Genomic DNA, 23,299 nt, shown 5'->3' with positions numbered 1-23,299 from the left:
GCTCCAACAACGCCGTCTCTGCTGGCTGGGCCACGTACGCCACATGTCAGACGGGAGGATCCGGAAGACCTGCTGTACGAGGAACTGACCTCTGGCAAGAGAGCACAAGGGCAGCCCCATCTTCGTTTCAAAGGTGTTTGTAAGAGACATGAAGTCACTGAACACGAACGTCGAGAGGTGGGAGGACATTGCAAGCGACCGCTCTCACTGGAAGCTGGAACTACGCGGAGGTCTAAAAAGAGGAGAAGAGAAGCTGAGGTGACAGAAAAAACAGCACCAAGGCAACACTAGAGGACAGCACCTTCAAGTGCAGTCGCTGTGGCCGAGACTGTCACTCCCGTGTGGGCCTCTACAGCCACAACAGACGCTGCTTTACCAATACAGACTGAAGCAAGGCTTTCCAGGTGCAGATCCATGGTCTCGCAAGACTAACGGATGCCTCTCTCTCTCTAGTGAGCCTTGGTTGCAGGAAGGGCTGGGCTGGCTGCTCAGTGTTCCGGGATTCGCTGTTTTAGATGTGACAGGGTGGGATGGATTAAAGAGGTGGTATTACTAGTCAGGGAAAATGTCATGGCAGTACTCAGTCAGGATAGACTGGAGAATGCATCTAGTGAGGCTTTATGGGTGGAACTAAGGAATAAGGTACAGTATGACCACATTAATGGGGCTATATTATAGACCACCCAACGGTCTGCGGTATTCAGAGGAACACATTTTTAGAGAGATCACAGATTGTTGCAAGAATCGTAAGTTTTGACTTCTCACATTTGACTAGGATTCCCATACTGTAAGATTACAAGAAGGGATAGATTGTCAAATGTGTTCAGGAAAGTTTCCTTAATCGGTACGTAGAAGTTCCATTGAGAGAGTGTGCAATAGTTGATTTCCTGAGACAAGGCAGGTGACAGATGATTTGTTCAGGGGAATACTTTGCATCTAGTGATCATACTGCCATTAGTTTCAAAGTAAGTATGGAAGAAAATGGGCCTGGTTCACAAATTGAGATTCTAAATTGGAAGAAGGCCAATTTTGATAGTATCAGAAAGGATCTGGCAAGTGTGGATTAGGACAGGTGGTTTTCTGCTAAAGGTGTATTTGGTAAGTGGGAGGCATTTAAAAGGGAAATTTTGATAGTACAAAACTTGTCAGGAAAAAAAAGTTAGGATAATAGGTTTAGGGAATCTTGGTTTTCAAGAGATTGAAGTCCTGGTTAAGAAAAAAAAAGGAGTTGCTATAATGTATAGCTGGTTGGAACAAATAAGGTAGTTATGGAATATAAAAAAGCAAGAGAACACTTCTAGCATACAGGAGAGAGAATGACAATTTGGCTGAGTGGTGTAATAATAACAACCTCTCACTTGATGTCAATAAGACCAAGGCACTGATTGTGGACTTAAGGAGAGGGAAACCAGAGGTCCATGAGTCAGTAGTCATTAGAGGATCAAAGGTGGAGAGGGTCAGTAACTTCAAATTCCTGGGTGTCACTATCTCAGAGGACCTGTCCTGGGCCCATCATATAAATGTAATTGCAAAGAAAGCACGATAGCGCCTCTATTTCCTCAGGAGTCTGCGGAGATTTGGCGTGTCATCAAAAACCTTGGCAAACTTCTAGAGATGTATGGTGGAAAGTGTACTGACTGGCTGCATTATGGCCTGGTATGGGAACACCAATGCCTTTAAGTGGAAAATCCTGCAAAAAGTAGCGGATTCACAAATAAGAGATGCTGGAGCCTTGCCAAAGGGTTTCAGCCTGAAACGCCGACTGTACTTTTTTTCCATAGATGCTGCCTGGCTTGTCGAGTTCCTCCAGCATTTTGTGTGTGTAATGGAGTCAGCCCAGTACATCATGGGTAAAACCATCCCAACCATTGATCACATCTACATAAAATATTGTTGTAGAAAAGTAGCATCAATCATCAAAGATCCTCACCACCAAGGCCATGCTCTTTTCTTGCTGATGCCATCAGGTAGAAAGTACAAGAACCTCAGGACTTGCACCACCAGGTTTAAGAACAGTTACTACCCCTCAACCATCAGACCCTTGAACAAAGGGGATAACTACACTCATTCTATTTCTAGTGTTCCCACAACTGATGGTCTCACTTTAAGGACTCGTCATCTTGTTATTTCATGCTCATTATTTATTGCTATTTATTTATATCTGCATTTGCGCAGGTTGTTGTCCACTGACTTGTTTACAGTTACTGTTCTATAGATTTGCTGAGCATGCCCGCAGAAAAAGAATCTCAGGGTTGTATGTGGTGACATGTATGCACTCTGATAATAAATTGCACTTTGAACTTTAGAACACAAAAAAAGAAATCAGAAGTGCTAAAAGAAGGCATGAGGTTACCATAGCAGACAAGGTGAAGGAGAATCCTAAGTTGATTCCACAGATACTGTATATTCTGGACCAGAAGCCGACCCCCCCCCCCCCCCCACAATTTCAAGGTTAAAAAAGTGACCTTTTCATGTTACCTTTGTATAAGCCGACCCCTTTTGTAGAGGTCTTTGTTTTAACCAGAAACAATCACAAGATCTCACATGCTGGTACTCAGCTTTGCTGGATCCGGACCCTGGAAATTTTGTGAACCAGTACCTGCTAAGAAAACAGGCCTACACATTGTAGAGCGTTATAGGTAAATTCTTAATAAATAAATCAAGGAGAGAAATTTTGGATTAGGTTTCCAATGGAAAAGAATCCTCTGAAATGTAACCCCCGTGAAACCATTTGGTGCCCATCGTGATCTCGTTAAAACATAACACGGGGTGGCGGGATCAGTACGTGTGCTCAGTATTGAGTTTGCGACCACTGTGTATAAAAGATTAAAACAAATGTGATATGATGCTGGCTTCAAGCTGAAGGTTGTTGATTTTGCTAAAGGAATGAATAATTCTGCAGCTGCTATGAAGTTTAGTGTAAACGAGAGAGAGAGAGTGGAGAAAGGAAGAGAACACGCTAAGGGAAATGCCAAAGACGAAATGTACAAACTGCAGGACAACATGCCAGTGGCCAGAACTGGAAGAAAAAGTTTTGGAGTGGGTGAATCACCAGCGATCATCCGGATACATTGTTACCAGAGTAATGATTCGAGTTCAAGCGTTGAAATGGGACGAAAAACGCCGTGAGGTCAGCGAAAATTTCAAAGCTATGCGAAGTTGGTGCACCCGATTTATGAATAGACGTGATCTTGTGTTGAGACGAAAAACAAAGATTGTTCAGAAAATTCCCGCGGGGTGTTGCTTATGTTCAAGAACGCTGCTGGATGGACGAAGTGGGTTGCTTGAAGTGGGTTAAAGAGGTGTGGTGTCGACATCCTGAATGTTTTGGGAAGGAAAAGTCGCTACTTGTCTGGGACATGTTCAAAGCGCACTTGTCAGGTGAGACAAAAGCAGCATTGAAAGTTGAAAATACGGACATTGCAGTCATCCCCGGTGGTTTGATGTCCATGCTTCAGCCACTAGATGTGAGTTTAAACAAACCAAAGAATTCATGCGTCGACAGTGGAACCAATTTGACTCAAAAACAGCCGATAAATGCGACCTGTCTTTCGTGTGTTCGTTTTTCCAAAGTTGGCACCCTCTGTATAAGCCGACCCCCTAATTTTAGGATCAAAATTTAGGGCCAAATTCTCAGCTTATACACCGGAATTTACGGTATGTTAATAGCAAAAGGATTGCAAGGGACAAATTTGGTCCTCTGGAAGATCAGAATGGTCATCTATCCATGGGGCCAAAAGAGATGGGAGAGATCTTAAATGGATTTTTTGTCGCATCTGTATTTACTCAGGAGACCGACACAGTGAGGCAAAGCAGCATCAAATTCATGGACCCTACACAAATTACAGAGGAGTAGGTGTTTGCTGTCTTAAGGCAAATTAGGATGGATAAATGACAAGGTGACCCTGTGGGAGGCCAGTGCAGAAATTGCTGGAGCCCTAGCAGAAATAGTAAAATCATCCTTCATGACCGATCATGGATTGGAGGATAGCTAATGTTGTTCTGCTGTTTAACAAAGGCCAGGTGTGGCATGATTACTGGTGGCCAATCATCATAATTGTGATTCCCATTCCCGTTGCAACATGTCAGTACTTGTCCTCCCCTTCTCTTCTTCTATTCCCCATTCTGGCCTCTTGCCTCTTCTCACATGCCTTTCACCTCTCCCTGGGTCCACTTCTCCTTCCCTATCTCATATGATTCACTCTCCTCTCCTATCTGATCCCTTCTTCTCCAGCCTTTTACCTTTCCTACCCACCTGACTTCAACTATCACCTTCTCTCTTTTCTTCTTCCTCACTCCCCACCTTTTTATTCTGACAACTTCCCCCTTTCCAGTGCTGAAGAAGGGTCTCAACCTGAAACGTTGACTGTTTATTCATTTCCGTAGATGCTGCCTGACCCGCTGAGTTCCTCCAGCATCTTGAGTGTGTTGCTTTGGATTTCCAGCATTTGCAGAACTTTTCATGTTTAGAATTAGGGCATTCAGCCCATTGAGTCTACTGCACATTCCATTGTGGCTAATTTATTTTCTTCCTCAACCCCATTCTCCTGACTTCTCTGGAAGAACCTATCAATCTCCACTTTAAGTATACCTAATGACTTGGGCTCCACAACCATCCATGCAAATACACCACTTCCTGGCTAAAGAAATTGCTCTCATCTCTGTTATAAATAAATGTGCTTATATTCTGCGTCTGTTACCTTTCATTGAACTTGACTCTCCCACTATAGGAAACATTCTTTCCATTTTTACTCTATCTAAGCTTTTCAATATTTGATAGGCTTCAATAAGATTCCCCTTCATTCTTCTAAACTCCAGCTAGTACAGGTGTAGAGATATCAGACTGGTCCTCATACAATGCTTTCATTCCTGGGCTCATTCTTGTGAACCTCCTCTGGACCCTCTCCAATGTCAGCACATCCTTTCTTAAATATGGGGTCAAAAACTGCTGATAATTCTCCAACTGTGGTCTGACCAATGCATTGTATAGCCTCAGCATTATATCTTTGCTTTTATATTCTAGTCCTCACGAAATAATACTAACACTGTAACCAATCTTTCTAACTCAGGGAGAAAGCTATTGCAGTATTTAATGCTGAAGTTTGTGTTTAAAATGAGCTCTGATCTGTAGTTTGTTTCTTCTTGTGCATTTTTATGTCAAAAGTCTGATTAAAACAGAAGTGCTTCCCTTATTGCATCTTCTGACACTTACTGTGTTTGACAGAGAAATTACTGTAAACTTAAATCTTCATATTTAATGGAGAAGGTTTATGGCTAGGCTTTCTATGGCTGCTTACACTGACTTATGCTATGCTTCGATACTTGGAGTGGGAGGATATTTGGGCGTTAATTCATGCCTAATTTCGTGGTTATATGTCCACTGAGCAAATTTCAGACCTTTATCTGTCTTGTTCTGAGAGTTATTAGCAGATTATTGTGTTGAGGGTGATATGGGAGTTAGGGGCTTTAGGGTTTAGGGAGAGGGATGAGTGTGAGTTAGAGGTCAAGGGATAATAAATTAAGTATCTGGACAGGAGTTTGAGTTCAGGTCAAAGCGCTCTGTGGTTGAACACCAGTGATTCTGGAAGTCGTGTCACAGGCAGTAATCTCCATGTTCCAGGTTGGAAGTCAGTACATTTGACAGGTCCCGGATACTGGTGGGAGTCATGAGGATCGGTGACCACACCCTCCTCAAGGTCACCAGGGTTGCAGGTGTCTGTGAGTCTGGAAGTCAAGGCCCGAAGGTCAAACGAGGTCTGTGTGAGTTCGGGAGTAGAGGCCTGAAGGTCAAACCTGGCAAAGTCCAGAGTCTGAGAATCTGCGGACAAGGACTTGAAGCGGTTCTGGCGTTGGAGGCCTGTCTGGTGTGTAAGTGGATGTGTGGATGGGAGTGTAGTAGGGATGAGAAAGGGGTTATTTTCTGTAGTTCTCTTGTTTGTTGTTGTTGCTCTGTGGAAAATTATGGACATGCTTTGTTGGCACAGAAATGTGTGCAACACATGCGGGCTACCTCCCCGCACATCCTTGGATGTGCTGTTTGTTTACACAAAGCACTTCACTGTATGTGTTCATGTACAATATGAATCTCAATATCTTATTTTAATTTCTTCCACTGCTAAAAACTCAGCAAAAAGCACATTTCGTGGTGATATAGAAAGATGCCAATTGAGTTTATTATTTATTTATTTATTTTGTATTTTGAGATACAGCACAGTAGCAGGCCCTTTCAGCCCAATGAGCCTGCACCTCCCAATTACAGCCATGTGACCAATAAACCTACTACCGTTACCGTTACAAGAGAGAAGGTGCTCTCTTTGACAAGACCTATAGGTGCCTAAGTCACCTGGCCCAGACTAACTGTACCCTAGGGTTCTGAAAGAGGTGGTGTTAGAGATTGTGGTGGCATTAGAAATGATCTTTCAAAAAAATTCATTGGATTCTGGCATGCTGCCAGAGTACTGGAACATTGTAATTGTCACTCCACTCTTTAGGAAGGAGGAAGGTTGCAGAAAAGAAATTATAGACCAGTTAGCCTGACCTCAGTGGTTGGGGAGATGTTAGAGTCAATTGTTAAGGATGAGGTGATGGAGTACTTGGTGACACAGGACAAGACAGTACAAAGTCAGCATGGTTTCCTTCAGGGAAAATCCTGCCTGATGAACTTGTTGGAATAATTAGAGGAGATTACAAGTAGGATAGATAAAGGGGATGCAGTGAATGTTGTATATAAGGACTTTCAGAAGGCCTTTGACAAGGTGCCACACATGAGGCTGCTTATCAAGTTAAGAGCCCATGGTATTATATGAAAGTTATTAACATGGTTAGAGCACTGGCTGATTGGCAGGAGGCAGCGAGTGAGAATAAAAGGATCCTTTTCTGGTTGGCTGCCAGTGACTAGTGGTGTTCTGTAGGGCTCGGTGTTGGGACCACTTCCTTTTATGCTGTATATAAGTGATTTAGATGATGGAATAGATGGCTTTGTTGCCAAGTTTGCAGATGATATGAAGATTGGTGGAGGGGCAGGTAGGGCTGAGGAACCAGGTGGGATGCAGAAGGACTTAGACAGATTAGGAGAATGGGCAAGAAAGTGGCAAATGAAATACAATGTTGGAAAATGCATGGTCATGCACTTTGGTAGTAGAAATAAATGTGCAGACTTATTTTCTAAACAGGGAGAAAATCCAGGAACTTGAGATGCAGAGGAACTCAGGAGTCCTTGTGCAGAACACCCTGAAGGTTAACTTGCAGGTTGAGTTGGTGGTGAAGAAGGCAAATGCTATGTTAGCATTCATTTCAAGAGGTCTAGGATACAAGAGCAAGGATGTGATGCTGAGGCTTTATAAGGCACTGGTAGAAACATAGAAACATAGAAAATAGGTGCAGGAGTAGGCCATTCAGCCCTTCGAGCCTGCACCGCCATTCAGTATGATCATGGCTGATCATCCAACTCAGAATCCTGTACCTGCTTTCTCTCCATACCCCCGATCCCTTTAGCCACACGGGCCATATCTAACTTCCTCTTAAATATAGCCAATGAACCGGCCTCAACTGTTTCCTGTGGCAGAGAATTCCACAGATTCACCACTCTCTGTGTGAAGAAGTTTTTCCTCATCTCGGTCCTAAAAGGCTTCCCCTTTATTGTTAAACTGTGACCCCTCGTTCTGGACTTCCCCAATATCGGAAACAATCTTCCTGCATCTAGCCTGTCCAATCCCTTTAGAATTTTATACGTTTCAATAAGATCTCCCCTCAATCTTCTAAATTCCAGTGAGTATAAGCCTAGTCGATCCAGTCTTTCTTCATATGAAAGTCCTGCCCAGGAATCAATCTGGTGAACCTTCTTTGTACTCCCTCTATGGCAAGAATGTCTTTCCTCAGATTAGGGGACCAAAACTGCACACGATACTCTAGGTGCGGTCTCACCAAGGCCTTGTACAACTGCAGTAGAACCTTCCTGCTCCTGTACTCAAATCCTTTTGCTATGAATGCCAACATACCATTTGCCTTTTTCACCGCCTGCTGTACCTGCATGCCCACCTTCAATGACTGGTGTACAATGACACCCAGGTCTTGTTGCACCTCCCCTTTTCCTAATCGGCCACCATTCAGATAATAATCTGTTTTCCTGTTCTTGCAACCAAAGTGGATAAGATAACCTCACATTTATCCACATTAAATTGCATCTGCCATGAATTTGCCCACTCACCTAACCTATCCAAGTCACCCTGCATCCTCTTAGCATCCTCCTCACAGCTAACACCACCGTCCAGCTTTGTGTCATCTGCAAACTTGGAGATGCTGCATTTAATTCCCTCGTCTAAATCATTAATAAACAACTGGGGTCCCAGCACTGAGCCTTGTGGTACCCCACTAGTCACTGCCTGCCATTCTGAAAAGGTCCCGTTTACTCCCACTCTTTGCTTCCTGTCTGCCAACCAATTCTCTATCCACATCAATACCATAACCCCAATACCGTGTGCTTTAAGTTTGCACACTAATCTTCTGTGTGGGACCTTGTCAAAAGCCTTTTGAAAATCTAAATATACCACATCCACTGGCTCTCCCCTATCCACTCTACTCTCTACTAGTTACATCTTCAAAAAATTCTATAAGATTCGTCAGACATGATTTTCCTTTCACAAATCCATGCTGACTTTGTCCGATGATTTGACCTCTTTCCAAATGTGCTGTTATCACATCTTTGATAACCGACTCTAGCATTTTCCCCACCACCGATGTCAGACTCACCGGTCTATAATTCCCAGGTTTTTCTCTCCCTCCTTTTTTAAAAAGTGGGGTTACATTAGCCACCCTCCAATCCTCAGGAACTAATCCAGAATCTAAGGAGTTTTGAAAAATTATCACTAATGCATCCACTATTTCTTGGGCTACTTCCTTAAGCACTCTGGGATGTAGACCATCTGGCCCTGGGGGTTTATCTGCCTTTAATCCCTTCAATTTACCTAACTCCACTTCCCTACTAACATGTATTTCCCTCAGTTCCTCCATCTCACCAGACCCTCGGTCCCCTACTATTTCCGGAAGATTATTTATGTCCTCCTTAGTGAAGACAGAACCAAAGTAGTTATTCAATTGGTCTGCCATGTCCTTGTTCCCTATGATCAATTCATCTGTTTCTGACTGTAAGGGACCTACATTTGTCTTGACTAATCTTTTTCTTTTCACATATCTATAAAAGCTTTTACAGTCAGTTTTTATGTTCCCTGCCAGCTTTCTCTCATAATCTTTTTTCCCTTTCCTAATTAAGCCCTTTGTCCTCCTCTGCTGGACTCTGAATTTCTCCCAGTCCTCAGGTGTGCCGCTTTTTCTGGCTAATTTATATATTTCTTCTTTGGACTTGATAGTATCCCTAATTTCCTTGTCAGCCACTGGTGCACTACCTTCCCTGGTTTATTCTTTTGCCAAAATGGGATGAACAATTGTTGTAGTTCATCCATGCGATCTTTAAATGCTTGCCATTGCATATCCACTGTCAAGCCTTTAAGTATCATTTGCCAGTCTATCTTAGCTAATTCACATCTCATACCTTAAAAGTTACCCTTCTTTAAGTTCAGAACCTTTGTTTCTGAATTAAATATGTCACTCTCTATCTTAATGAAGAATTCCACCATATTATGGTCACTCTTACCCAAGGGGCCTCGCACGACAAGATTGCTAACTAACCCTTCCTCATTGCTCAATACCCAATCTAGAATGGCCTGCTCTCTAGTTGGTTCCTCGACATGTTGGTTCAGAAAACCATCTCGCATACATTCCAAGAAATCCTCTTCCTCAGCTCCCTTACCAATTTGGTTCACCCAATCTATATGTAGATTGAAGTCACCCATTATAACTACTGTTCCTTTATTGCACGCATTTCTAATTTCCTGTTTAATGCCATCCCCAACCTCACTACTACTGTTAGGTGGCCTGTACACAACTCCCACCAGCGTTTTCTGCCCCTTAGTGTTATGCAGCTCTACCCATATCGGTTCCACATCCTCCAGGCTAATGTCCTTCCTTTCTATTGCGTTAATCTCCTCTCTAACCAGCAATGCTACCCCACCTCCTTTTCTTTCCTGCCTATCCCTCCTGAATATTGAATATCCCTGGATGTTGAGCTCCCATCCTTGGTCACCCTGGAGCCATGTCTCTGTGATCCCAACTATATCATATTCATTAATAACTATCTGCACATTCAATTCATCCACCTTGTTACGAATGCTCCTTGCATTGACACACAAAGCCTTCAGGCTTGTTTTTACAACACTCTTAGCCCTTATACAATTATGTTGAAAAGTGGCCCTTTTTGCTTTTTGCCCTGGATTTGCCTGCCTGCCACTTTTACTTTTCACCTTACTACTTTTTGCTTCTACCCTCATTTTACACCCCTCTGTCTCTCTGCACTTGTTCCCATCCCCCTGCCACATTAGTTTAAATCCTCCTGAACAGCAGTAGCAAACGCTCCCCCTAGGACATTGGTGCCAGTCCAGCCCAGGTGCAGACCGTCCTGTTTATACCGGTCCACCTCCCCCAGAACTGGTTCCAATGCCCCAGAAATTTGAATCCCTCCCCCTTGCACCATTTTTCAAGCCACGTATTCATCTGAAATATCCTCCTATTTCTACTCTGACTAGCATGTGGCACTGGTAGTAATCCAGAGATGATTACCTTTGTGGTCCTAACTCCCCAAATTCACCTCGTAGGACCTCATCCCGTTTTTTACCTATATCGTTGGTACCTATGTGCACCATGACCACTGGCTGTTCACCCTCCCACTCCAGAATGTCCTGCAGCCGCTCAGAGACATCCTTGACCCTTGCACCAGGGAGGCAACATACCATCCTGGAGTCCCGTTTGCGGCCACAGAAACGCCTATCTATTCCCCTTACAATCGAATCCCCTATCACTATAGCTCTCCCACTCCTTTTCCTTCCCTCATGTGCCACAGAGCCACACATGGTGCCATGAACTCGGCTGCTGCTGCCTTCCCCTGATGAGACATCTCCCCCAACAGTATCCAAAACAGTATATCTGTTTAGGAGGGAGATGACCTCAGGGGACTCCTGCACTACCTGCCTACTGCTACACTGTCTAGTGGCCACCCCTTCCCTTTCTACCTGTGTAGCCTTTACCGGCGGTGTGGCTAACTCACTGAACGTGCTATTCACGACTTTCTCAGCATCGCGGATGCTCCAGTATGAATCCAATCGCAGCTCCAGACGCTCAATGCGGTCTGCCAGAAGCTGCAGTTGGACACACTTCCTGCACACATAGTGTGAGGCCTCACCTTGATTATTGTGAACAATTTTGGATTCCTCACTTAGAAAAGATGTGCTGGCATTGGAGGGGGTTCAGAGGAGGTTCACAAAGGTGATTCCAGGAATGTAAGGGTTATCATACAAGGAATGTTTGATGTCTTTAGGTCTGTACTCGCTGGAATTCAGAAGGATGAGGGGGGATCTCATTGAAACCTTTTGAATGTTGAAAGGCCTAGATGGAGTAGATATGGAAAGGATGTTTCCCATGGTGGGAGAGTCCAGGACAAGAGGGTACAGCCTCAGAATAGAGAGGTGCCCTTTCAAAACTGAGATGTTGATAAATTTCTTTAGCCAAAGGGTGGTGAATTTGTGGAATTTGTTGCCGCATGCAGCTGTGGAGGTCAGGTTGTTGGGTGTATTTAAGGCAGAGATTGATAGGTTCTTGATTGGACATGGTGTCAAAGGTTATGGGGGAGAAGGCCGGGAAATGGGGTTGAAGAGGAGAAAAAAAGGATCAGCCATGATTGAATGGCGGAGCAAACTGGATGGGCCAGATGGCCTAATTCTACTCCTATATCTTGTGGTCTTTGGAATGTGGGAGGAAGCCAGTACATCCAGAGGAAACACACATGGTCATGATGCAAACTCCTTACAGATAGCGGCAGGAATTGAACCTGAGTTGTTGGCTCTCTAACGGTGTTACACTACACCATCATTCTGCACATAATAATTTGCAGCAGCTCTTGGAGAATTCTCATCAATCTTGGTCCTCAGTTGTTTAAAAAAAGATTTAGATTCAGAAACGCCCGCAGTTCTGTAGTGCTTAATTCCAGCTTAAATCTTGGTTCTTTGCCTACTGGAGAGGCAGGCAAGATCTCTGCTTAACATCTTTAATTGTATAGTGGCACTTTTGACAGCAGAGTACTCCCTCAGTTTTGAGAGTGTGAGCTGAATTATGCATCCTTTAATTGTTAGGCTTACTGCAGCCAGGATCTTAACCTCTGTTTGATTCCACCACTTCAGGGAGAAAAATTATATTCCCACTACTGTAGCTACACATTACCTCTCAGCTTCTCACTTAATCCCCAGGGAGTCATTGTGGGGAGATGTTTGTTTTGTTTTTAAAGTTAATGGAAGTGTGGAATTTTACTCTCATCACATTTACCAATTCTGATGCCCATGTCCTAAATTTCAGTAGCAAATAGAACCATAGAGCATTACAGCACAGAAACAGGCCTTTTGGCCCTTCTTGGCTGTGCCGAACCATTTTTCTGCCTGGTTCCACTGTCCTGCATCTGGCCCATATCCTTTCAAAACCCTCTCATCATATACCTGTCCAAGTTTTTCTTAAATGTCAAAAGTGAGCCCGCGTTCACCGCTTCATCTGGCAGCTCATTCCACACTCCCACTACTCTCTGCGTGAAGAAGCCCCCCTAATGTTCCCTTTAAACTTTTCCCCCTTCACCCTTAACCCATGGCCTCTGGTTTTTTTTCTCCCCTAGCCTCAGTGGAAAAAACCTGCTTGTATTCACTCTATCTATACCTATCATAATTTTATATACCTCTATCAAATCACCCCTCATTCTCCTATGCTCCAGGGAATAAAGTCCTAACCTATTCAACCTTTCTCTGTAACTCAGTTTCTCAAGTCCCGGCAACATCCTTGTAAACCTTCTCTGCACTCTTTCAACCTTAATAATATCCTTCCAGTAATTAGGTGACCAAAACTGCACACAATACTCCAAATTTGGTCTCGCCAATGTCTTATACAACCTCACCATTACATTCCAACTCTTATACTCAATACTTTGATTTATAAAGGCCAATGTACTGTTACGTATCCCGTAACTGGATCACTTACCAGCAAAGATAGAGAGGTCCGTTGAAGTCTGATGGCACTATCTTTTAGAAGTTTTTATTTATAAAGGGGCACAAAAGTAAGGTTAATACAAACATTCAGATAACATACGTCGTCAATACTCAATCTAAAGCGCAGGTATAGTAATAATCAATAAGAAATAAGCTCTATCATTGTCTAGGGGTAATATTTTGTCCAATGTAAATATAAAAGTCTCTTGAGGGCACTGCAGTTCCACCAGCTGCAGTCTTTTGGGTGTCGCGGTGGTGCACTTTGTTGGAAGGAGAGAGAGATAGGTATAGAATGGAACAGTTACCCGGCGGGTTTTCCAACCTTTATGAGTTCGATCCGTCGGAGTCTCGTTGGGGGGTGGCCGTTCACTTGTGGCCTCTCCTGTAGCTAAAGCCATTCTTCCGTGGTGAGGTCGCCAATCCCAGGCAAGGCAAGGACGCACACGAGTCCCCCCACCGGCTGTCACTATTAAACGCTGTCACAGGATTTCTAGCGTGTCTTCTGGTGCGTCTGAGGGGCCGTCTTTACAACCCCTCTTTTATCTGAACTCAGGGGGTCTCAGATGTCAGTCAGGTTGGGATGATGCAATCTCTCTCCGTCTCCACCCACGTTGCCCTGAGGGTATACACGTAGTACAGTTCCCAATTCACAAAGGTGTCTCCAAGAGACAATGACCACAGTCGCCAGCTTTTGCCTCGCCGTGAAACGAGGGACACCGCACGTATCTTTCTCTTCTCTTGGGTCATTGACCCCCCCCTTCACTAGGGCTCTTGCGATTCTCACAAAGGAGGGGTCTGGGATCATAACAGTACCAAAAGCTCTCTTTATGACCCTATGACGCCACTTGTAGAGAATTATGTATCTGTACTCCCAGATCCCTCTGTTCTACTGCACTCCTCAGTGTCCTACCATTTACCTTGTATGTTCTACCTTGGTTTGACCTTCCGAAGTGCAATATCTCATACTTGTCAGCATTATACTCCATCTGCCATTTTTCAGCCCATTTCTCCAACTGGTCCAAATCCCTCTGCAAGCTTTGAAAACTTTCCTCACTGTCCACTACACCTCCAATCTTTGTATCATCAGCAAATTTGCTGATCCAATTTACCACGTTATCATCCAGATCATTGATATAGATGACAAATAACAATGAACCCAGCATTGATCCCTGTGGCACGCCACTAGTCACAGGCCTCCACTTAAAGTAGCAATCCTCCACTACCACTCTCTGGCTTCTTCCATTGAGCCAATGTCTAATCCAATTTACTACCACTCCATGTATACCTAGCGACTAAATCTTTCTAACTAACCTCCCATGCAGGACCTTGTCAAAGGCCTTACTGGAGTCCATGTAGACAACATCCACTGCCTTCCCTTCATCCACTTTCCTGGTAACTTCCTTGAAAAACTCTATTAGATTGGTTAAACATGACCTACCACGCACAAAGCCATGCTGACTTTTTCTAATAAGTCTCTGTCTATCCAAATACTTGTAGATCCTATCTCTTAGTATTCCTTCCAATAATTTACCTACTACCGATGTCAAACTTACCGGCCTATAATTTCCCGGCTTACTTTTTGAGCCTTTTTTAAACAACGGAACTACATGAGCTATCCTCCAATCCTCCGGCACCTGACCCATGGATATCGACATTTTAAATATTTCTGCCAGGGCCCCTGCAATTTCAACACTAGTCTCCTTCAAGGTCCAAGGGAATACCCTGTTAGGTTCTGGGGATTTATCTACTCTGATTTGCTTCAAGACAGCAAGCACCTCCTCCTCTTTAATCTGTGTAAGTTCCATGACCTCCCTACTTGTTTGCCTTGTTTCCATAGACTCCAGTCCAGTTTCCTTAGTAAATACAGATGCAAAAAACCCATTTAATATCTCTCCCATTTCTTTTGGTTCCATAAATAGCCGACCACTCTGATCTTCAAGAGGACCAAGTTCATCCCTTACTATCCTTTTGCTCTTAACATACCTGTAGAAGCTCTTAGGATTATCCTTCACCCTGACTGCCAAAGCAACCTCATGTCTTCTTTTAGCCCTCCTGATTTCTTTCTTAAGTATTTTCTTAATCTTTTTATACTCCTCAAGCATCTTATTTCCTCCCTGTTGCCTATACATGTTATGCATCTCTCTCTTCTTCTTTATCAGAGTTCCAATATCCCTCGAGAACCAAGGGGTCCTTATGCTTATTCATTTTGCCTTTAACCCTGACAGGAACATACAAACTCTGCACTCTCAAAATTTCTCCTTTGAAGGCCTCCCACTTACTAATCACATCCTTGCCAGAGAGCAACCTGTCCCAATCTACGCTTTTTAGATCCTTTCTCATTTCTTCAAATTTGGCCTTTTTCCAATTTAGAACTTCAACCCGAGGACCAGATCTATCTTTATCCATGATCAAGTTGAAACTAATGACGTTATGATCACTGGAACCAAAGTGTTCGCCTACACACACTTCCGTCACCTGCCCTAACTCATTTCCTAATAGGAGATCTAATATTGCATCCTCCCTAGTTGGTACATCTACATATTGATTTAGAAAACTTTCCTGAATACATTTCACAAACTTTAACCCATCTAGACCTTTAACAGTATGGGAGTCCCAATCAATGTGTGGAAAATTAAAATCCCCTACAATCACAACTTTCTGTCTCCTGCAATTGTCTGTTACCTCTCCACAGATTTGCTCCTCCAATTCTCGCTGACTATTGGGTGGTGTATAATACAACCCTATTAATGTGGTCATTCCTTTCCTGTTTCTCAGCTCCACCCATATGGCCTCAGTAGACAAGCCCTCTAATCTGTCCTGCCGAAGCACTGCTGTAATATTTTCCCTGATTAGCAAAGCCACCCCTCCCCCCCCACCCTTCATCCCTCTGCCTCTATCACGTCTGAAACATTGGAACCCTGGAACACTGAGCTGCCAGTCCTGCCCCTCCTGTAGCCAAGTTTCAGTAATGGCTATGATGTCGTAATTCCATGTGTCAATCCAGGCCCTCAGCTTGTCTGCCTTTCCCACAATACTCCTCGCATTGAAATATACACACCTCAGAAGATTATTACCACCACACACAACCTTACTATTTGTGACTTTGCATGAACTACTAACATCATTTATTTTTACCCCTGTTCCACTATCTACTCTGGCACTCTGGTTCCCATCCCCTGCAAATCTAGTTTAAACCCTCCCCAATAACACTAGCAAACCTCCCTGCAAGGATATTGGTCCCCCTGTAGTTCAGGTGTAACCCGTCTCTCTTGTACAGGTCCCACCTGCCCCAGAAGAGATCCCAATGATCTAGCAATCTGAAACCCTGCATCCTACACCAGTTTCTCAGCCACGTGTTCATCTGCCAGAGTATCCTACTCTTAACCCTCATTGGCACGTGGCACAGGCTGCAATCTGGCGATTACTACCCTCAAGGTCCTGTTTTTCAACTTCCTACCAAGCTCTCTGTACTCACTCTTCAAGACCTCCTGACTCTTTCTACCTATGTCATTGATACCAATGTGTATCATGACATCTGGCTGATCACCCTCCCATCTCAGAATGCTGTGCATGCGATCAGAGACATCCCTGACCCTTGCACCCAGGAGGCAACAAACCATCCGGGAGTCTTTGTCACGACCACAGAATCTCCTGTCTGTACCCTTGACTATGGAGTCCCTTATCACTATCGCTCTCCTCTTCTTCCTCCCTCCTTTCTGCACTGCAGAACCACACTCAGTGCCAGAGATCTGGCTGCCGCAGCTTGTCCCAGATAAGCCACCCCAACAGTATCCAAATCGATATACTTGTTTTGGAGGGGAATGGCCACAGGGGAACCCTGTACTACCTGCCCTTTCCCCTTCCCTTGCCTGATGGTAACCCAATTACCTGTGCCCTGTTTCTTAGGTGTAACCACCTCCCAGAAGCTACTATCTATAAACTGCTCAGTCTCCTGAATGATCCAGAGGTCATCCAGCTCCTGCTCCAGTTCCCTAACGCAGTCTGTTAGGAGTTACAGCTGGATGCACTTCTTGCAGATATCGTTGTCAGGGAGACCGGAGCCCTGACTTCCCACATCCTGCAAGAGGAGCATTCCAACATCCTGCTTGGCATATTCTCTAGTCTGGAAAAAAAGAAGTAAAACAGAAACTTACTGGAACCTGCCCTCACCTCTGCCTGTTTCTCGCCGAAGCCTGATTGAGCAAAAGCCGTCCCACTCCGACTCAGTCCACTCCAATGATGGCCACTACGATGATGGCCGCTGTATATGGCGGTCTTTCTTTTAAACCTTGGCGTGCTTCGTCACGCGCCTGCGCAGTCTAGCCTCTTTTCCCCGATAAGTTAAAGAAAAGAAAAACGACCTTCTCTCTGTGATGCCTTCAGTCTTCCACTCTCAACCTCTTGCTTTGAATGAAAATGCAAAATCTGCAAGAACATACACAAAGTGCTGGAGGAACTGAGCAGATTAGGCATCATCTGTGGAGCTTCTAAACATTTGACGTTCCAGGCTGTGAGCCTTCATCAGGACTGGAAAGAAAGGTGGATGTGAGGGCGAGTGGGGATGAAGTAAGAAGCTGTGAGGTGATAGGGAAAGTGCTGAAGAAGAAGGACTGTATCTGGAGAGGAGAGTGGATCATGGGAGAAAGGGAAAAGGGAGGGACACCAGAGGGTGATGAGCTGGCGAGGAGAAGAGAAAGAAGTAAGAGGGGAACCAGAAATTATCTAAAGGTAGAAAAATCAATGTTCATACAGTCAGGTTGGAGAATACCCAGACAGAACATGAGGTGTAGCTCCTACAACCTCAGTGTGACCTAATCATAGTAGGAGAGGAGGCCATGTGCCAACATATCGGAATGGGAATGGGCAGTGGTATTAGAATGGCTGGCCACCGGGAATTCCTGCCCATCTACGTCAGGTCTCACTGATGTGGAGGAATCAAGAACCATAGATGCTGGTAATATAAAACAAAAACAGAAAACACTGGAAATATCTGCAGATCAGGCAGCATTGGTGGAAAGTTTCAGGTACTGTTACTCCTCCAGCAGAACAGGCAGTATATTTAGAATGTTCCTGATATTCCCTGTTTTTATTATCCTAAGTTACACTGCTCAGTTCACCCAAAATTGGTTCACAGTTCAGTAACACGCCTAGTTATAATTCAAAATCTCTTTTGGGCTTACCCTCATTATCTCTGTGATCTCCTCCAGCATTAAAACCCTTTGAGACGTTAGCAGTATTATTCCCATAAACCTACAACTGATAGACCTGCTTTCAGCTGTAAAGGCTGTAAGTTCTATAATTTATTCACTAAACCTCTTGAACTTTCTAAAACTCACTTCCCTATTTCTTAACTTTGCATAAAACCTTTCATTTTTATCAAATGCTCGGTCATTTGTTCTCATATCTTGTTCAGTGTTAAGTGAATTGAATTGAATTGACTTTATTTCTTACATCCTTCACATATATGAGGAATAAAAATCTTTACGATACGTCTCAGTTTAAATGTGCAATCATAGTAACTTATAATAAATAGAACAGTCAATGTAACATAGACATACACTCAGATCAGCGTGAGTTAATCAGTCTGATGGCCTGGTGCAAGAAACTGTTGATCCTGGCTTTTATGCTGCAGTACCGTTTCCCGGATGATAGCATCTGGAATAGATTGTGGTTGGGATGACTTGGGTCCCAAATGATCCTATGGGCCCTTTTTACACACCTGTCCTTGTAAGTGTCCTGGATAGTGGGAAGTTCACAACTACAGATGCGCTGGGCTGTCTACACCACTCTCTGCAGAATCCTGCGACTAAGGGAGTCACAGTTCCCATATTGGGCAGTGATACAGCCAGTCAAGATGCTCTCAATTGTGCCCCTGTAGAAAGTTCTTAGGATTTGGGGGCCCATACCAAACTTCCTCAACCGTCGGAGGTGAAAGAGGCGCTGTTGTGTCTTTTTCACCACACAGCTGGTGTGTACAGACCATGTGAGGTCCTCGGTGATATAGATGCCGAGGAACATAAAGCTGTTTACCCTCTCAACCCCAGATCCATTGATGTCAATAGGGGTTAATCCACAACCAGTTCCTTTGTTTTTGTCACATTGAGGGAGAGATTTTTTTCATGACACCAATGTGTCAGAGAGATGACTTTTTCCCTGTAGGCCACCTCGTTATTGTTTGATATTAGGCCAATCAATGTAGTGTTGTTGGCAAATTTAATTAGCAGATTAGGGTTGTGGGTGGCAATACAGATGTGGGTGTAGGGAGTACACAGCCCTGGGGGCTCCTGTGTTGAGAGTCAGAGGGTTATAGGTGAGGGAGCTCACTCTTACCACGTGCTGACGATCTGACAGGAATTCCAGGATCCGGCTGCATAAAGCAGGTTCAAGACAGAGGTCTCTGAGCTACTTATCGAGCCTGGATGGAATTATGGTGTTGAATGCTGAACTCTAGTCCAAGAATAGCATTCTCCCATAAGCATCCTCCTTCTCCATATGTGGAAGTACAGTATTTAGAGCAGTGGCTATTGTGTCATCTGTCAACCGGTAGTGTGTTTAGGTGAATTGTAGGGGGTCCAGTTGGGGTGGTAGTGTGCTGCAGATGTAGTCCTTGACCAGCTACTCAAAGCATTTCTTTACTATTGAGGTGAGTGCGACAGGACGCCAGTTGTTCAGGTGTGTTGTGCTTCTGAACATGTGTCTTGAAATGTTTTATGACTTTAAAGCCTATTTTCTTCCCTAAGCTTAAAAATCTTTTTTACTTCATCAGTGGTTACTATACATTCAGTTGAAATTCTGTATTGTGTCTTCTAGTTTACCTCCCCCCTCCTCCGTATCAGTGGAGTTTTGACCTGGCTTTCTGGTTTTCAGTAACCCAAGTGGAAAAGGTGCTGACACAATGCTGCTGAATAGTTAGTCCCAGTGGCAGCGAAACTGTATTTATAAGTTAGAGAAAATCCCCCAAAAAATCTGCAGTGCCTGGAAATCTAAAACAAAAGCAAAACATACTGGATATACTTAGCAGGTCTGGGTGCATCTGTGGGAAGAGAGGCAAGTCAATGTTTCAAGCTGGAGACCCTTTGTGAGAACATTGACTCTTTTCCTCTTCCCACAGATGAGACCTGATGTGCCGAGTGCTTTAAGCTTTTTCTGCTGGGATGGAGTCTAATTTAGAAGAAAACTGATTATAGGAAGGATGTATTGCTTTATTATCGTCACCAGGATACAGTGGAAAGCTTGTCTTTTACGGTATGGGGTTCAATTCCCACCACTGTCTGTAAGGAATTTGTCATTGTCCCTGTGACCATGGGAGTTTTCTCCAGAAGCTCTGGTTTCTTCTCACATTCTAAAAGAAGTGTCAGTTACTGTTCGTAAGACATGGGCATGCTATATTAGCACTGGAAGCATGACCTCACTTGTGGGTTGCCCCCAGCACATTTCACTGTATGTTTCAATGTTTTGATGTACATATGACAAGTGAAGCTAATCTTTAAAGCTTTAAAACTTTAAATCTTTAATCTGACCCCTCTTCCCTCCTCATTGACCATATCCCTACCTTCTCTGCATATTCATGTACCTACATCTCTTAAAAGCTTCCATGCTGTCTGCATCCACAATCACCCCTAGTAGTTTATTCTATATTTCAGCCAGCCACCACTCTCTGCGTAAAAAAAGAAACCTGCCTTGCACACTTCCTTTGTATTTTGCCGCAACTCACTTTAACTCCATGCCCTCTACTATTAGACATTTCAATGCTAAGGAAAAGATATTGACCCATCTAATCTATTTACACCTCACATAATTTTGAAAACTTCTATAAATACCTGCTCAGCCTCCATTGTGCTGCAGAAAACAGCCCCAGCTTGTCTGGCCTCTTCAGGCAGCATCCTGGTAAACTGCCTGTGCTCCCTCTCTAAAGCCTCCACATTGCTATGTGCACTGCTCTTTTTTGGAAGCTTTTACACCTTGTTCTGCTCTGTTATTGTTGTACCTTACTGTACCTCAATGCACTGTGTAATAATTTGATCTGTATAAACAGAGCGCAGAGATAGAGGATTAAATATTAACTTTATTTGTCACAGGTATACAAAATCAAACAATGAAATGCATAATTTTTGCATCAACAAGCAACACAGTCTAAGGATGTGCTGGAGGCAACTCCCAAGTGTCGTCATCATGCCTCCGGTGCCAACAAAGCACGCCATAACCTGTACATTTTTGGAATGTGGGAGGAAATTGGAGCAATTTATTACTCTAGGGGCATGGATTAGATGGATGGTCATTGTCTTTTCCTCAGTGTTAGAAAGTTCAAAACTAGAGGGCACCAATAAAGATAAGATTTAAAAGTGATCTAATGAGATTAGACGTGTAACTTCTTTATACAGAACATCGGGACTACCCGGGATGAACTGAGAGAGAAAGGGGTCAAAATTGCAACATTTAGTAGGTATTTGGATCAGTACATAGAGGGGAAGGGCTTGGCGGTTTGTAGGTCAAACATAGGTAATTGGGACTGGTAGGGTATGCTGGAGTTAGCATGGAGCAGATGGGCTGAAGAACTTGTTTCAATACTGTGTTACTATGTGAGTTTAAGCAAATAAACTCATAGAAAGGTGTAGAATGGCAATAGACCCAATGGCCAGTCAAGTCTGTGCTGGTTATTGGGCACTAATCCTACACTCAGTGGCCACTTTATTGGGAACACCTGTACATCTGCTCATTAATAATAATAAATAAATAAATAAACATTAAATATTGAGAACATGAGATGAGGAGTCCTTGAGAGTGAGCCGATAGGTTGTGGGAATACTTCAGGGATGGGGCAAGTGACGTTGAATGAAGTTATCCCCTCTGGTTCAAAACCCTGATGGTTGAAGGGTAACTACAAACAGTGAGCAGCAATTCTTTGAGCAAAAGTGCCTTGTTAATGAGAGAGATCAGAGGAGAATGGTCAGATTGATTCAAGTTGACAAGAAGGCGACAGTAACTCAGATAACCATGTTCTACAGCAGTTGTGTGCACAAGAACATCTGTAATGCACAACATGTTGAACCTCAAAGTGAATGGGCTACAACAGCAGATGGCCACAAGCATACACTCAGTGGCCACTTTATTAATACCTAATAAAATGGCCACTGAGTCGTTATCAATCCCATTTTATACTCTCAAGTCTGCCCAGCATCTATTATTCTCTCTCACAGAAGGGTCAACTTACAGTTAGATATTTAGGCTGTGACAGATGGAATCCCATTTGGCATGTCCTGTTGACCCTAACTAATTTAATTGGTGCACCATAGAAAGCATTCTGTCTAGTAGCATATCTACTTGGTATGGCAGCTGCTCTGTATGTGACCACACAAAACTGTAAAGAGTTGTGGACACATCACACAAGCCAGCCTGCCCTCTATAGACTCTGTCAACATTTCTTGCTGCCTCAGTAACTCAGTTAGCATAATCAAAGATTAACCCCATCCCAGACATTCTCTCCCCTGTCCCATTGGGTAGGAGATACAAAAGCCTTGAAAGCATGTACCACAAGGACAGTTCTGCCATTTAATTATTGGGTCTGCTCATCAATAGTCATTGCTTAAGACAACAAGATTACGGTTTTAGGATGCTTTGTTATAATTTTACAGTGCCTTTGTCAAATCACACCCGCAGTATTGTGTGAACTTGTGGACTCCTATCTGTTGAAATGCACCTGTTGTAGAGGGAGTGTCAGACTGACTCTTGTAATGATAGGACTGTTGTCTGTAGGACTGTAGATATTGAATGGATTACACCTGTATTTAGTGAAATTTAGAAGAATGAAAGAAGATTGCCTCCAAATAAAATACTGTTTCGCTGGAAGAGGTTCAGAGATGGCTCACTAGGAGGATCCGACCATGATGTGTCCTGTGTTATAAACATAAGAGAATATGCAGATGCTGGAAATCCAGAACAGCATGCACAAAATGCTGGAGGAACTCAATCTATTGATAAAATGACTTGATGAAGGGTTTTGGCCTGAAACACTGACTGTTTATTCTTCATCATGGGTGCTGCCTAACCTGCTGAGTTCCTTCAGAATTTTGTGTGTGTTGTCACAGAGTTATATCACACAGGAATGGCCCGTTCTGTTCATCATGTCCATGCTGACCTTTGTATTTAACTATAACAGTATAATTTATCTG

The 23,299-nt window shown here is 43.6% G+C and overlaps 1 protein-coding gene across 1 annotated transcript in view; it reads left to right on the top strand.

Annotated features, from left to right (window-relative positions):
- The window catches only part of LOC140724772 (centrosomal protein of 128 kDa), a 612,511-nt gene that overhangs the window by 128,875 nt on the left and 460,337 nt on the right, over positions 1–23,299 (top strand). The gene's annotated exons all lie outside the window — the stretch shown is intronic.

Source organism: Hemitrygon akajei, chromosome 3 (assembly GCF_048418815.1).
Source record: "Hemitrygon akajei chromosome 3, sHemAka1.3, whole genome shotgun sequence".
NCBI classification, from domain to species: domain Eukaryota; kingdom Metazoa; phylum Chordata; class Chondrichthyes; order Myliobatiformes; family Dasyatidae; genus Hemitrygon; species Hemitrygon akajei.
This window is presented reverse-complemented; position numbering and strand designations above follow the sequence as displayed.